A 16,899-nucleotide genomic window follows, 5' to 3' on the forward strand; every position below is an offset into this window, starting at 1 on the left:
CTTTCATATGCTCAAATACTGAAATCTTTTATTGCTACCATATCAGTTGACATGCAAACAAGAAGTGAACCATTTTAAGAATGTTTAAAGTGAACAACTTGCAAACCCCAGCAATGGACACACGCTAAGAATGCACAATTGTGAGCATTTACAACCATTACAACTGTGGCTGAAGACTGTTCATGCCGTTCTTCTGAAATGAGATCCCAAAACAGTATACTAGTTCAAAATAAAAGATTTTAACCAAAAATTGTCATACGCACGATTTCTCTATCAATTTGTATATGTCAACTATTTACTTAACTTTTCCACTTGAAAAAAAAATGCAATAGATAACTAGGCAACATGTTTCACTACCTCAGTTAATATTCACAATTACAGCAGTTACAACTGTGGGCACAGCACCACCAATGCAGCCCATAGCCAGTTTATACCGCAGTTAAGTTCTTTACACCAAGTAAATGGTTGTCCACAGCCACTGGCTAGTGTACATATAAACTAAAATTTCTGGATTTGAGGAAAAACAAATGTTGTCCAGTCATCTGTACTGCTTCTCCTGTTCCTTGATTCCAGCTCAGAAACCTGTGGGGATTTGGACCTTCTGACCCTGCCCACTTGTAGAAGCTGCCTGCTGTGCTGCTTTCTACTTTAACATTGCCCAATCAAATGTTAGCCATATTGGTGGCTCAGGATCCTGAAAAGAATGTGGAATAGCTGTCTTAGTTCTGAGGCTTCCTCAAAGCACAACCCAGAACAATAGATAATAAATTCAGCAGGAAACTTCTTACATAAAACTTCAAAAGCAGTAGACATCTACTTTTCACTAATATTTTTATATTTTTGTTTGTTTGTTACTACATTTAGTCCTTGCCATGGCAAATTAGTTCTATTAAAATACATCAAAATATTAGTGTATGTAGCGAATTAACATTAATAAAAAAAGGGAACAAATGAAATCAGACATTGAGCCTAGAGAGCTGACTCAGATATTCAGCCTGACTTACTAAGAATTTATTACATTCAGAGTTCCCCCAGGGGATCACTGTACCCTCTGCCTAGGGTACTTAATCCCTGAAGCCTGTCTCCAGGATTCCCTGGGGACAGCTGGCCATTACCTGGGATTATGAGGGAGAGATAAAGCAATAAAGGCAAAATTCCTCTGCTGGGCATATGCAGAGTAGAAGCCAAGATGGCACAGAGAGAAGTCCTTCTAATGAGGCGTGCACAATAGGAACCAAGATAGCAATCATAAAGGGAAGTTCTCTAGCTTGGGAAAAGGATCAAATTGGATGGGGGAAAGGCCTGGCAAAAACCCATGAAGGATTTGGAAAGAGATTGGTTAGTTTCAAAGAAAAGCTTCTATTTCCCAAGCCCAAGGTGATATAACCAAAGCTTAACAAAGACCCCTCTCAATAGCACATGTTCCACTGTTGCCACAGTACAGCTCCAAGTGTGGGTACCTTATTGTCGTGCTGTCCCAGGCTTGGGCAGGCTCCAAGCATGAGCCTGGGTGCAGCAAACACAACACTGGCAAACGCAGAACCAGGAACAGAGACTAAGCTAGCCAGATGGGGCAAAACTGAACTAGACTAAGCTTTGGCAAGGACTAAACTGAACTATGGGAGCTTCTGATGCCCTGCTGATGCTGGAAAATAACACAACATCTCTGGACCCTGACCCTTCTTCTGGGCTTGGTTAAGATAAGGCTGGACTGCTTCCACAGCAGGACATTGCAAAGCCACCTCATTGTAGATGAGACACTGGGTACCTGGGAATAGTCATTTGTGTTTGCTCTAGCTTCAATAAATCTTACCATTATACCTTATCCTTCCATGTAGGTCCCTGAAATGCTTTTCTTGTGATTCCATAAAAGAATCACAATTCCACTGGCAACAATAATTTCATGTCATCTCAGTGATTCTGTTCAATACCAAGATGTGCATTGATGCTAGCGTATCAGGCAGTACCAGTGAGATTTTTATCTTCTATGTATGGTGTGCAATGCCTTGTCCTGTCGTTTTTGTATTTTTAGCCAAAAGAAATCAATAAGAAATAATTTATTACAGTGACACCCAATACCCATTAAGAAGTTATCTGGCTTAATGTCTCTGTGTATAAAATTCTTTGTATGCACATATTCAATTCTAACAATCATCTGGTCAGCTAACATGAGTACTGTTTTTATTGTGAAGCTTCCTGAGCAGAAATTGAAGAGATCTTCAAGGCTGGGTCCAAGAAAATCCATAACTAGCATATTGTAGTCTTTTTCCTGACCATACCACCCTGTGTGGGGGGTGCCAAAACCACCCTGAAGAATATTACAGAGTTTGCCCTCATACAGCAACTGGAGCCTTCTGAGACTCTAGTTCCACTATCATTTCCTCAGCATTGGATGTTGATCACCAAATAAATGTCCCTGAAGGAACCAGACCCGGTCATCCATCCCAGTTTATATTTCCCTGTGACAATCAATTTGGCCTTGGAGCTGCTGCTGCTTGCCATCCTGTGAGACCAAGATGGAGGCTGGAAGAACCATTTGATTGAGGCCTCTGGCTCTTCCCCAGGGCAAGGCTGCAGAGGAGGGCAGCAAGAAATGGAAAATGTTGGCTCTTGGTATTCCAGGGCCCAGAATCCACCAAAGGGAGCCTGATCACTGCCATTCGCTCAGTCAGGTTTCTTTTTTGCCAGACTGCAGGGTTGTTTTATTTTTGTTTGTTTGTTTTTAAATAGACAGGAAGGGAGAGAAAGGGGGCAGGAGAGAGATGAAAAGCATCAACTCACAATTGCAGCATTTTACTTGTTCATTGATTGTTTCTCATACATTCCTTGATGTTGGGAAGAGAGACTCAAACTGAGCCAGTGACCCCTTGCTCAGGCCAGCAACCTCTGGGCTCAAGCCAGCAACCATGGTGTCATGTCTATGATACCACACTCAGACCTGCAACCATGTGCACAAAAGCTGATGAGCATATGCTAAAACCGGAGGAGTCTGCACTCAAGCCAGCAACGTTAGGGTTTTGACTTGAGACCTCAGTGTCTCAGGTCGATGCTCTATCTACTGTGCCACCACCAGTCAGGCCAGGCCACAGTTTTTGAGGTTCGCAGGCTGTGCTAGTTATTTATGGGTGGCTGTGGCTGCTTTACTTTAGTTGCAGGCTGTGAAAGTGTTGCAGTAAGTTATAGTAGTGATACTGCTGCCACCACTGTCACACTGTCACCAGCTCCTGCATACAGGGACTCTGTCACTGCTACAACACTACCATGTTGTTATTCCAGCTCCAGCCAATGCAAAATGGCCAATATATTTTATTTACACAATTAATTTTAATGGGGTGACATTGATCAACTAGAGCACATAGATTCAGAGAAAACATCTCCACATCATTTTGACATTTGATTATGTTGTATACCCCTCACCCAAAGTCAAGTTGTCCTCCTTCACCTTTATTTGGTTTTCTTTATGCCCTTCTCCTTCCCCCAACACCCCCTACTCCTCCCTTCCTTCCCCCTGGTAACCACTGCACTCTTATCCATGTCCATGAGTCTCATATTTGTGACCCACCTATGTATGGAATCATACAGTTTTTAGTTTTTTCTCATTTACTTATTTCACTCAGTATAATGTTATCAAGGTTTATCCACGTTGTCGTAAATGATTCTATGTCATTATTTCTTATGGCTGAGTAGTATTCCATAGTATATATGTACCACATCTTCTTTATCCAGTCATCTATTGATGGGCTTTTTGGTTGTTTCCATGTCCTGGCCACTGTGAACAATGCTGCAATGAACATGGGGCTGCATGTGTCTTTATGTACCAGTGTTTTTGAGTTTTGGGGGTATATACCCAGTAGAGGGATTGCTGGGTCATATGGTAGTTCTATTTTTAATTTTTTGAGGAACCACCATACCTTCTTTCATAATGGTTGTACTACTTTACATTCCCAACAACAGTGGATGAGGGTTCCTTTTTCTCCACAGCCTCTCCAACATTTACTATTACCTGTCTTATTGATAAAAGCTAATCTAACAGGCGTGAGGTGGTAACTCATTGTAGTTTTGATTTGAATTTCTCTAACAGCTAATGAAGATGAGCATCTTTTCATATATCTTTTGGCCATTTGTATTTCTTCCTGGGAGAAGTGTCAGTTCATATGCTCTTTCCATTTTTTTATTGGATTGTTTGCTTGTTGCGTTTTGTGAGTTCTTTGTATATTTTGGATATTAGGCCCTTATCTGAGCTGCTGTTTGAAAATATCATCTCCCATTTAATAGGCTGTCTTTTTGTTTTTTTGTCAGTTTCTTTTGCTGTGCAAAGATTTTTAGTCTGATGTAGTCCCATTTATTTATCTTGCCTTCACTTTCCTTGCCTTTGGAGTCAAATTCATAAAGTGCTCTTCATAATCAAGGTCCATGAGTTTAGTACCTATGTTTTCTTCTATGTAATTTATTGTTTCAAGTCTTATATTTAGGTCTTTGATCCATTTTGAATCATTTTTGGTACAAGGAGACAAACTGTAGTTGAGTTTCATTCTTTTGCATGTGGCTTTCCAGTTTTCCCAGCACCATTTATTGAAGAGGCTTTCTTTTCTCCACTGTGTATTTTTTGGCTCCTTTATCAAAGATGATTTGACCATATTTATATGGTTTTATTTCTGGGCTTTCTATTCTGTTCCATTCATCTGCATGTCTATTTTTCTGCCAATACCATGCTGTTTAGATTATTGTGGCTCTGTAGTATAATTTGAAATCAGGTATTGTAATGTCCCCAGCTTTGTTCTTTTTCCTTAGGATTACCTTGGCTATTTGGGTTTTTTTATAGTTCCATATAAACCTGATGATTTTTTGTTCCATTTCTTTAAAAAATGACATTGGAATTTTGATGGGAATTGCATTAAATTTGTATATTGCTTTGGATCTAATATATATTTTTTGTATTTTTCTGAAGCTGGAAACGGGGATAGACAGTCAGATAGACTCCCGCATGCACCCGGCCAGGATCCACCTGGCACGCCCACCAGGGGGTGACGCTCTGCCCACCAGGGGCGATGCTCTGCCCCTCTGGGGCATCGCTCTGTCGCGACCAGAGCCACTCTAGCGCCTGGGGCAGAGGCCAAGGAGCCATCCCCAGCGCCCGGGCCATCTTTGCTCCAATGGAGCCTCTCTGCGGGAGGGGAAGAGAGAGACAGAGAGGAAGGAGGGGGGGAGGGTTGGAGAAGCAGATGGGTTGGAACCTACCATCAAAAAGTAGATTCATCCGTTGTCTAAAATACCTAAACTTCTAGATACTACAGCTTGAAATTGTATGAAGTACAAGTTATCCAAAGGCCATCAAATGGACATGGTTACAGTGGGGCACTCTATCCTTTCATTCAAATATTATTATTAATAAAGCTTAAAATTTCCTTAGTTTATATCACTTCTGCATGATGCCTTTCCTTCTCTATTTCTATCCAACTTGCCATACTTATCAGATTCATATCCATTACCATCTTTTTCAAGAAGACCTCCCTGAACTTCTATCCTGAAATGCTCTCTCCTCTGAATTGCTAAAATACTTTTATTTTCTTGGCCTTTATCTCAGTTCCTTGTATTATAGATATTGATTTAAATGCTTATTTCTCCTATTGTACTTTTATTTCTTTGAAGGCAGGGATCTCTCCTGTATATCTTGTTTATACATAATAGGCCCTAGAGAGATAACTGGAGAAAAAGGTTTGCATTTAACCGCTCTTATTTCTAAAATAAAGGATTAACATGAGAAGAATTCAGAGAATTATGTATGTTCTTTTTGATCAAATTTAATTCAAATTACTGTTTACTACTTTACATAGGAAACTTTCTGTAAAATCTAGTACCTGGATTTATCACCATCCATATTCCATAACTAAGAGGTGATATTGTATCTAAAAGAAATTCTATATATTTTGAAAATTAAGCTTCTTGGATATGGGGTCAATATTTGCAGCTGCCTTACAAATTATCTAAAAAGTTTATAGCTTAAAACAATATTTTACCATTTCACACATCTTTGTAGATGAGGTTGAAATTTTTTCTGCTGGGCTTGTCTGTCTGGCCTCACTCAAGAAACTAGATTTAGTTGGCAGGTCACCTGTGTTTGGGTTCATCCTATGTAGCCTTAAATATCTGATATCTCCGGTGGAATAGTTTGAACAACTGAGGTGTCTGGGCCTCTCTCTTCATGTGATCTCTCTCCCAGAGATCTCATGTCTTCTGTACCAGTTAAATATTGTTTGCATAACAAATGATCTTAGAACTTAGTGGCTTAGCCTAACAGCAATTTATCTCTCTTGATTCTGCGGGTTGACTACATATTTGATATGCTGGATCTTTCTTGACACATTTATGCAGTTGCATACAGCCAGAGGGTTGGCTGGCCTGAAGGTACAAGGTAGACTCACTAATATGTGTGGCAATAGATACTGAGTGTTGTCTGGTTGCCTTAGTCGTCTGTTCTTCTCTACATGATCTCTCATTCTTGAATAAGTGACACCAGCTGCTTTAGATGCTGGTATAAGAGCAGCACGCCATAATGGCCAAAGTAGAAGCTACAATGCCTGGAAAGGCCTAGGCCCTAGAACAGTGGTCCCCATCCTCGGGCCGCGGACTGGTACTGGTTCGTGGGCCATTTGGTACCAGTCCACAGAGAAAGAATAAATAACTTGCATTATTTCTGTTTTATTTATATTTAAGTCTGAACAATGTTTTATTTTTTTTAAATGACCAGATTCCCTCTGTTACATCCGTCTAAGACTGACTCTTGACGCCTGTCTCGGTCACGTGATACATTTATCCGTCCCACCCTAAAGGCCGGTCCGTGAAAATATTTTCTGACATTAAACCGGTCCATGGCCCCAAAAAGGTTGGGGACCACTGCTCTAGAACACACACAATGTTACTTCTGCTTTGCTTCACTATTCAAAAAAACAAAAACAAAAACAAAACAAAAAACCCACAAGACCAGCCCTGGCCTATGGCACAGTGGATATAGTGTTGTCCTGAAAAACTGAGGTCATGGGTTCAACCCTGAGGTTGCCATCTCATTCTTGAGGTCTCCAGCTTGATCTCAAGGGTTTCAGCTTGATCCTAAACGTTCTGGCTCAAATCTGAGATCATTTGTTGGACCCACGGTCAGGACATATATAAGAAGCAATCAGTGGGTGCACACCTAAATGTAAAGATGAGTTGATGCTTTTCTTTCTGTCTCCACACACCCTTCCTCTCTCTCAAAGAAAAAGAAATCACAGGACTAGAGAAATAGACTGTTCATCTCTTAATAAGAGGAGCTCCACAATATTGTGGGCATGCTTTTCTTTGTACCATAAGAACAATTTAAGATATGGCTTATTATAAATTCAATGTTCTACTGGACTGTGATATATTTAAAATTCTAGTGTAGGTGATATAATTTTTCTTCTTTTTTATTCAGAAAAACTGTTACATTATTGTTTCAATTTTCTTTTTACTTTTTTGTTGCATAGGAAATCCATGAATGCATTTTTACTGCAAAATATTTAAGGAATGTAGTAATAGCAAACTTGTATACAGTAAGCTTGTACAATGTTCCAAGCTACTTTTTAAGTGATTGATACACATTGCCTCATTTAACACTCACAGCAAATCTTTGAGGCAATAATATAACCACCAATTTTTTAGATAAAGAAACTGAGGCAGCCTGACCAGGCGGTGGTGCAGTGGATAGAGCATCGGACTGGGATGCCGAGGACCCAGGTTTGAGACCCAGTGGTCGCCAGCTTGAGTGCCGGCTCATCTGGTTTGAGCAAAGCTCACCAGCTTGGACCCAAGGTCACTGACTTGAGCAAGGGATTACTCGATCTGCTGAAGGCCTGCAGTCAAGGCACATATGAGAAAGCAATCAATGAACAACTAAGGAGTCGCAACGAAAAACTGATGATTGATGCTTCTCATCTCTCTCTCTGTTCCTGTCTGTCTGTCCCTGTCTATCCCTCTCTCTGCCTCTCTCTGTCTCTGTAAAAAAAAGAAACTGAGGCAAAGAGAGGTTAAGAGACTTGCCAAGGTCACTAGCTAGTAAGTAGCAGAACCACTAAGTTATATGTGTGACCCCACTGGGTTTTCTGACCCCAGAGCCTGTGTTTTTAACCACTTGATATAGCTCATTCTAGTCTTGCCCTTACTTTTACTTTGTCAACAATTTGGTGTTCATATTTTTAGTCCTACTTCCACACATTTATGTATAGATAAATGTTCATATGCATCTTTTTTACCTAATTGGATCACATCATATGAAGGATTCTAAAACTTGCTTTTTCTATTTAAAAATATAGCTGACCAGGAGATGGCACAGTGAATAGAGTGTTGGCCTGGGACGCTGAGGACTGAGGTTTGAAACCCCAATATCTTCGGCTTGAGCACGGTATCTTCTGGCTTGAGCGTGGGCTTACCAGTTTAAGCTCGGGATCGCTGGCTTGAGTGTTTGGATCATATCCGTGATCCCATGGTCACTGGCTTGAGCCCAAATTTGCTGGCTTGAGCAAGGGGTCACTGGATCTGCCACAGCCCCCCCCCTGGTCAAGGCACATATTAGAAAGCAAATGATGAACAACTAAGGTGTCACAATTATGAGTTGATACTTCTCATCTCTCTGTCTACCCCTCTCTGTCCCCCATATAGATATGGAGAGAGAGAGAGAGAGAGAGAGAGAGAGAGAGAGAGAGAGAGAGAGAAAGGTGATATTCATGAGCACCCAGGCACAATAGTTTCTAATTATTTTCTTTTGGAAGTAAGATTACAATAAACACTTTTTAAATAATAGTTATTATTTTTCTTTTTAAAATTGATTTAAAGAGAGAGGAAAACAGAGGGTGAAAGAGAGAAAGATAAATTTATTATTCCACTTATTTACGCATTCATTGGTTGGTCCTTCCATAAACCTTAATCAGGGTTCAAACCTGCAACTTTGACATATTGGGATCATGCTCTAACCAACTAAGGTGTCAAGCCTGGGCTACAAATACATTCTTGAATTAATATTTTTGCATTATAAATTTTCTTACACTTGTACTAAAATTTCTTCAGGATAAATTCCTAGAGTAGATTTGATGGGTTAAAGACTGAGCTGTAACTCTGTCAAGGTAGCTTAGTTGGTTGGTGCATCATCCCGATATATCAAGTTTTTGGATTCAATCCCCAGTCAGGGCACATACAGAATTCAAACAATGAGTGCATAAATGAGGGGGGAAACAGGTTGATGTTTCTGTTTTCTTTCTCTCCCTCTATCTCTAAAATAAATAAATGAAAAAAGTTTTTAAAAGTTTGAGCTGTGTACTGCCAAACATCCCTTCAAAAGGCAGGAGTGTGAAAGTGTTTGTTTTTCTTATACTCAACAGTAGTGTACATGATGATGTACATGACGTCAAACAGTTTAAATTTGATAGACAAAAATGCTGCATTGATGTTTTAATATGTATTTGCTAGATTGCTAGTAAAGGAGAACTTTTTATTTTTTTTTAAATGGCTACTGCTTTTTTTTTTTTTTTTAATGAGAGGAGGAGAGATAGAGAGGCAGACTCCCACATGCGCACTGACTGGGATCCATGCAGCAACCCCGTCTGGGTTGATGCTTAAATCAAGGGAGCTATCTGCAGCTCTGGAGGTCATGCTCAAACAAATTGATCCACTGGCTGTGTGAGGGGAAGAAGGAAAGAAGGAGGATAGGGTGGGGTGGGGAGAAGCAGATGGTTGCTTCTCCTGTGTGCCCTGACCGCGAATTGAACCCAGGACATCCATACAGCAGGCCTAAGCTCTATCCACCTAGCCACTGGCCAGGACCAGCTACAGCTTTTTCAATGTCTTTTGTGAAGTATCTGTCATTTTCTAATTTTTCTAATGGATTATTTTTTTTATAGATTTATGGGAATTCTGGTATATTATAGCCATTATTCTTCTGTTATATATGTTGAGATATCTTCTCTCAGTCTAGCACTGATGTTGACAAATTTGTCAGTTTTTATTTTGTAGAGTGTGGGTTTTGTATTTTGTTTAGGATGACTTTTCCACACACAATTTAAGTATATATATATATATATATATATATATATATATATATATATATATATATATATATATATATACACACACTGTTCTTTTATTTTCAATGTTTTTTGAAATCATAACTCTAGACCCTGGTCAGGTCGGATTGTTCAGTGTATAGAAAACCATCCCAGTGCACTCAGGTCATGGGTTTGAACCCTGCTCAAGGTACATATTAAAAGAAATCAATGAGTGCACAACTAAATGGAACAATGACTTGATGCTTCTGTCTCTCTCCCTCCTCCAAGTTTCTCCTTTCCTCTCTCTCTTTCTCGTATCAATGGAAAAATATTTTTTAAATCATAACTCTAAAGTTTATTTTTGTTAATGGCTCCTTTTAAGGATATGGCTTATATATTTTTTCCCTGTATTTGGTAGGCCACTTGTCCCAAAACGTTTTATTTCAGGTGCATCCCTTTCTCAGCAATCTGAAGTATATTATGAATCAAAATAATTTACCTTTACATATCTTTTAAAAAAATCTCAATTCTGTTTCACTGATTTGGCTGACTTTTCTGAACTAATATCATACTGTATTAACATTGTTTTACAGTGTTTTGACATCTCTCTAGTAAGGCATCTCCTTTCCTCTCTTTTTTTTTTTACTTTGTTTGTGGATAAAAAATATATTTGTCACATTTTTTTTCATCCATAGGAACTTCCAAAAATATCTTTCTACTACCCATAATTTTTTGTTATAATAACCACACCTGTCTATGAAGAATGCTGTGGAATACTGTGAATTTGGGTTATTGTTATATAAAAATTAGTATTTAGGAATTCATTTTCCACATGAAAATTACATGGAATGCAAAAGAATAACCTTTGATCAGAGAAAAGAGTGCATATGAAAAATTCACAGAAAAATTATTTGGGGACATCCCATGAGGCAGATGAATAGCATCAAATCTCTATCTTTTTTAAAATTTCATTTATTGATTAATTTTAGAGAGAGAAGAAGGGAAGCGAGAAAGAAACATCAATTTGTTGTTCCACACATTTATGCATTTGTTGGTTGATTCTTCTATGTGCCCTGAACGGAGATTGAACCAGTAACCTTGGCATACAGGACAACACTTTAATCAACTGAGCTATACTGCCAGGGCCAAATTCTTATCTTGAATGAAAGGCCCCAGAGCTGGGACACATAAGGTAAGCTTTTTCTGTCTTTATTCTACTCAACCTTACCTAATTGAATAAAAACATATTTTAAATAAACAACCTTGAAATGAAGTTATTCAGAGGATAACTTCCACTTCTGCTCACAGCAGGGATTGACTTTGGTATTCACTTGTCTGCTTAGAGGCCCCAATCTACTTGAAAATGTCCTTCCACCTATAGGGCATTCCTTCCTTTACCAAATGTCAAGTAAACCAAACACTAAACTCACAGTTTACACACTGTGTAAACTGTGTGTAAACCTCTGGTCATGGCAGAACCTTCTAGAAAGATAGCAGGTAAGGGAAGCTGCTAGTTATATCATTATGCAAAGTTGTTGTTTTAACCATTTACTTTATGCTTCTGTCACCAGTTCCTCAGTATTGCTCTGGGTCTCTCAGCTTTTGTCTTCTCAAAAGAATGATTTCAGACAAGACATGCAAATAGCAAAGTGTGTAACAGTTTATTGGCAAAGGGAAAGTACACTTGGAGGATTTCCAAGGGGGCATCAGATGGATCTGTGTACCCAACTTGGTTACATAGTAAGATTTTTTATGCTTAATGGGGCACCTCCCCTACCTCTTGATAACCTGTTGGTTCCTGCCCATTGCATGCACACATATCTGCCAGGAGTGGGCGGTTGTATGTCTGCACTGGTCATATTTTGAGGTCATGCGCATGCTCTTTTCTATCATTTTGTCTTTTCCCATCTAGCATCACTGGTGGAAGTTCGTGTGTGTGTGTGTGTGTGTGTGTGTGTGTGTGTGTGTGTGTGTATCAGTTATTTCCCGTTTGTCAGTCCCTTTGTGAATTATCCCCACAGGTGTGTATCCTGGGCTGTATCAGAGGCTTGAGAAGTGTGGTCAACCATCTGGTTATCAGCCAATGGTTATGTTTAAAGTTGATATTCTCTTTCTCTCTCTTTCTCTCTCCCAGCTCATGTCTGATTAGCTACCTACTCTAACACTTCCATTTATTACACTAGATATAACTATATACAATTAACAGGCTTTTGGTTAGTAAGTATTTTCAGCTTATATTTTTAAGCTTTAGAATCTCATTAAACTCGGGAGTAGCTTATTTAGGTATAGTTTCTAAAATATTCCCATAAGCAAAGCAAACATCATCTATCAACTCTTCATTTTCAATATGCCTGTTTTCTAAGTAATGTAAAGATGTTGCATATTGTTCCTTTACAAGAAGACTGCCACAATTATTAAAATAATTTCCTTGGAGGAAAGAACGAGAAATTGTGTCCCTGATGTCTCTGTAAAATTTAAGTGAAAATGAATGTGATTTGAGTGTTAGTATTCATGGCTGCTAGTTCTCTATTAATTTACATTTATATTCTTAATGTCTAGGTTGAGCCTAGGGAAATTTAAAACTCAATTTCATTAATGCTATAACTTCCATAGTAATCTCAATGTGCACAGAGTTCCTAGATTGTAGAGTTATTGGATGAGAATATAGCAGCTAAGCATACTTGCTGAGTGGTTATGATATTTAAATATGTACTGTCAATTTTGATTTTTGAAATACCTCTGGGCCTAAACCCAGTGTCCAAAAAGTTTTAAAAACATGAAGCTAATATAGTAATGAATTTTAACATTTTAAAAATGGAAACATTACATTTCTGAACCATTACCCATTGCTGATTAATAATGATTTAAACTACATCATATTTCACATTTGGAGTTATTACATTGACATACAAAATGTTTGTAATTACTGCATAACTTGAGATTTGCAAGTTCAGTTCACTAGAGTTAGGATTTTTTTCTTTTAGTTGCTTTTATTGCAAATATGATCACTACTCCCAATTGGCAAAAATACTGTGAAATAGGAATATATGATCCAAACAATAATGGTTTTCCCTGACTCTCCAATAGATATCACTTTTTTTTCTTCTTTAAAACCAATATTAGATATACGTTGTAAATATAATACTTAATATTATGCTTATGGCCTGACCAGGCAGTGGTGCAGTACATAGAGCATTGGAGTAGGACTCAAAGGACACAGGTTCAAAACCCCGAGCTTGCTGTTGTGAACACAGGCTCATCAGCTTGAGCGCAGGGTCGCCAGCTTGATTGAGTGTGAGATCATAGACATGACCTTATGGTTGCTGGCTTGAGCCCAAAGGTATATGACTTGAAGCCCAAGGTCGCTGCCTTGAGCCCAAGGTCACTGGCTTAAGCAAGGGGTCACTAGCTCTGCTTTAGCCCCTGGTCAAGGCACATAAGAGGAAGCAATCAATGAACAATTAATGTGCCATAACAAAGAATTGATGTTTCTCATCTCTATCCCTTCATGTCTGTCTGTCCCTCTTTCTCTCTCTGTCTCTATCTCCATCTCTGTCACAAAAGGAAAAAAAAAAGATTATACTTATGAAGTACGCTTTTTTTTTTTTTTTTTGTATTTTTCTGAAGCTGGAAACGGGGGGGGGGGGGAGACAGTCAGACAGACTCCCGCATGCGCCTGACCAGGATCCACCCGGCAAGCCCAACAGGGGCGATGCTCTGCCCACCCAGGAGCGATGCTCTGCCCCTCCGGGGCGTCGCTCTGCCGCGACCAGAGCCACTCCAGCGCCTGGGGCAGAGGCCAAGGAGCCATCCCCAGCGCCCGGGCCATCTTTGCTCCAATGGAGCCTCGGCTGCGGGAGGGGAGGAGAGAGAGAGGAAGGAGGGGGGGTGGAGAAGCAAATGGGCGCTTCTCCTATGTGCCTTGGCCGGGAATCGAACCTGGGTCCCCCACACGCCAGGCCGATGCTCTACCACTGAGCCAACCGGCCAGGGCTGAAGTACGCTTTTTAGGAAGAAAATCCTTGGACATTCTAGAAAGCCTTAACAGAAATAATCTAAACCTTTTTAAAAGTTCACTTTATTTTGACTAGACCACTCCCTAGGTCACCCTGAATTATGTTTTAGAATTACATTCATCCCAGAGAAGTTCTACAGCTCTTAGACTTCAGACTTTTAAATTTAATGTAACTCTAGACCAGGGGTCAGGAACCTTTTTGGCTGAGAGAGCCATGAACGCCACATATTTTAAAATGTAATTCCGTGAGAGTCATACAGTATGCTTAACACTAAATACAAGTAAATGTGTGCATTTTATATAAGACCAACACATTTAAAGTACAATAAGTCTCTGAATTCTTTTTAATAACGTTGTTCTGCTGTTGCTAACCAATGATGAATAAAGTACTTCTTACCATTAATGCAACTTCTGGTGCTGCATAGTTTTGCTGATGGCTTTGTAGTCTGGTTGATACGTGGTGAGGTTAAGCTTCATGCAGGTGTTGAGACTTCCATCCATTAAACGTGATCGTAGGTTGGTCTTAACGTTCTTTAGATGTGAGAAAGACTGCTCACATGCATACGTAGAGCCAAACATTGTCAGTACAGCAATATTCACATGCTGCAATGTGTGGTATGTGATGGGAAGCGTTTTCCAAGTTTTAACAATCAGATGATCCGCAGGATGAAGTTTTTTCATTTCTCCCCACTTGTGTTTGCTCGCCAATTCTGCTTGCTGTCGTGCAAGTCTTTCCAAATCTTTATTCAGTGACTTGAACTTATTCCCCCACATGTCTGAGGCCTTCAGGTCAGCAGCTTGTAGCTCAAAATCTCTGACAGAGACACTGGGGATGTAACTCAGGTCTGTGCTGTCCACTGCACACTTGTGTGGATGGGTGATGAACTTAAAAAGACAAGTACGCTCACAAAATTTTCCAAAGTGCACTTTGAATGACTGCAGGAGATTAGAAGTGAAGCCTGCTAGCTGCTGGAGATCAAGATGTTGAGCAGGGTCACTTGCTGTGCATGCATCTTTAAACTCTCCCAGTTTTTGAAAGTGTAGTAAATGACCTGTTTCAATGTCAGTGATGAAGAGTTCCAGTTTTCAAATGCAAACACTGTTTGTTGAAGGGATAAGACTGTATTTCCAATGCCTTGCATTTTCACATTGAGCTGGTTCAGATGTTCAGTCATGTCCACAAGATAGTAGAACTTCAGGAACCACTCAGTGTTAGGTAACTCAGGATACTCAACATTTTTTATTTCAAGAAACGTCTGAATTTTGCTCAGGAAAGCCACAAAAGGGCTGAGCACCTTCACTCTTGATAACCAATGCACATTGCTGTGCAGAAGCAGACCAGGATAATTATTTCCAACTTCATCCAGCAGTGTTTTAAACTGGTGATCATTTAAAGCTTGGGCAACATAAAGTTAACTACCCAAATGACCAGTGACATTACCTCACCAAGCTGCTTGCCACACATCTGAGCACAAAGTGCCTCCTGATGTAGGATGCTGTGAAACTTAGGATGGGTCTCTTTACATGTTCCCAAAGAAGCGCTATGAATTCTCTGTTTTTCCCCAGCATGCACGGAGCACCATCAGTACACTCCGAAATAAGTTTATCGATCGCTAGATATTTTTCTTTAGCAAACTCAGTGAAAGACTTGAATAAATCCTCCCCTTTGTTATCTCTTTCATTGGCAAAACAGCAAGACTTTCCTCACGTAGTGTGTCACTGACAGCATACCTTACAATCATGCTGAACTGGGATAAATGGCTTATGTCTGTTGACTCATCCAAAGTGAGAGAAAAGAATGGTGCTGCATTTATGTCCTTCACTTGTGTTGCCTCTATTTGATTTGCCATCATGATGGTACGATCGTGAACAGTTCTGGCAGATAGAGGCATGTCTTTTATTCGTTTAATTCTCTTGTCTTTAACCGAAAAGTCATCAAAAAGTTCATTGGCAACATCAAGCATGAATGTTTTGGTATACTTCCCATCTGTGAATGGCTTTTTGTTTCTCAGAATTGCTAAAGCACCAGCAAAGCTAGCTGAATTCCAGTCACCTTTTTTGGGTCCAAACATGGAGTTGCTGCTGACTAGCTTGCACTCTGCACAGTAGCTCTTGACATGCTTTCTTCCTGCTGTCTCCCACTGGATATTTCGATGCAAATGTAGTATGGCATGTGTCAAAGTTCCGCTTTATATTTGACCATTTCATCGATGCAATTCTATCATTGCATATTAGACACACTGCAGAACCTGCTCTCTCCACAAAGGCGAATTCCTCTATCCATTTCTGCTGAAAAGTCCGATACTCTGCATCTTTTTTCTTTTAGCCAAGTGCCCACCTTAGAGAGAACCTTGGTTACGAGTTCCATTTTAACAACTGGTTTGCTGCACTCAACTGGTAAGAACAGACTGAATACCACCACTGGGTATAATTCTAAAATTAAGACCCCCAATTATATATATATATATATATATATATAATATATAATATATATATATTATATATAATATATATATGAGAGAGACAGAGAGAGACAGAGATTGAGACAGAGAGAGAAGGAGAGAGAGAAAGACAAGAAGCGCGAGAGAGTGCAAGAAGCATTAACTCATAGTTGCTTTGCTCTAATTGTTCATTAGTTGCTTCTTGTACGTGCCTTGGCTGGGGACTGGACTTTGGGCTTAAACTGAACCAGCGATCCTTGCTCAAGCCAATGATCTTTACGCTCAAGCGAGTGACCTTGGTCTTTCAAGCCAGTGACCCCATACTGAAGCTGGCAAGCCCATGCTCAAACTGGTGACTTTGGTTTACAAACTAGCAACCTCACTGATCCAG

At 39.7% G+C, this 16,899-nt stretch overlaps 1 pseudogene; it reads right to left on the reverse strand.

Moving 5' to 3' along the window:
- Window positions 1-574: 574 nt before the first annotated feature.
- Window positions 575-2,502, reverse strand: LOC136385690 (casein kinase I-like; annotated as a pseudogene).
- Window positions 2,503-16,899: the final 14,397 nt, after the last annotated feature.

This window comes from Saccopteryx leptura, chromosome X (assembly GCF_036850995.1).
Source record: "Saccopteryx leptura isolate mSacLep1 chromosome X, mSacLep1_pri_phased_curated, whole genome shotgun sequence".
Taxonomy (NCBI): Eukaryota; Metazoa; Chordata; class Mammalia; order Chiroptera; family Emballonuridae; genus Saccopteryx; species Saccopteryx leptura.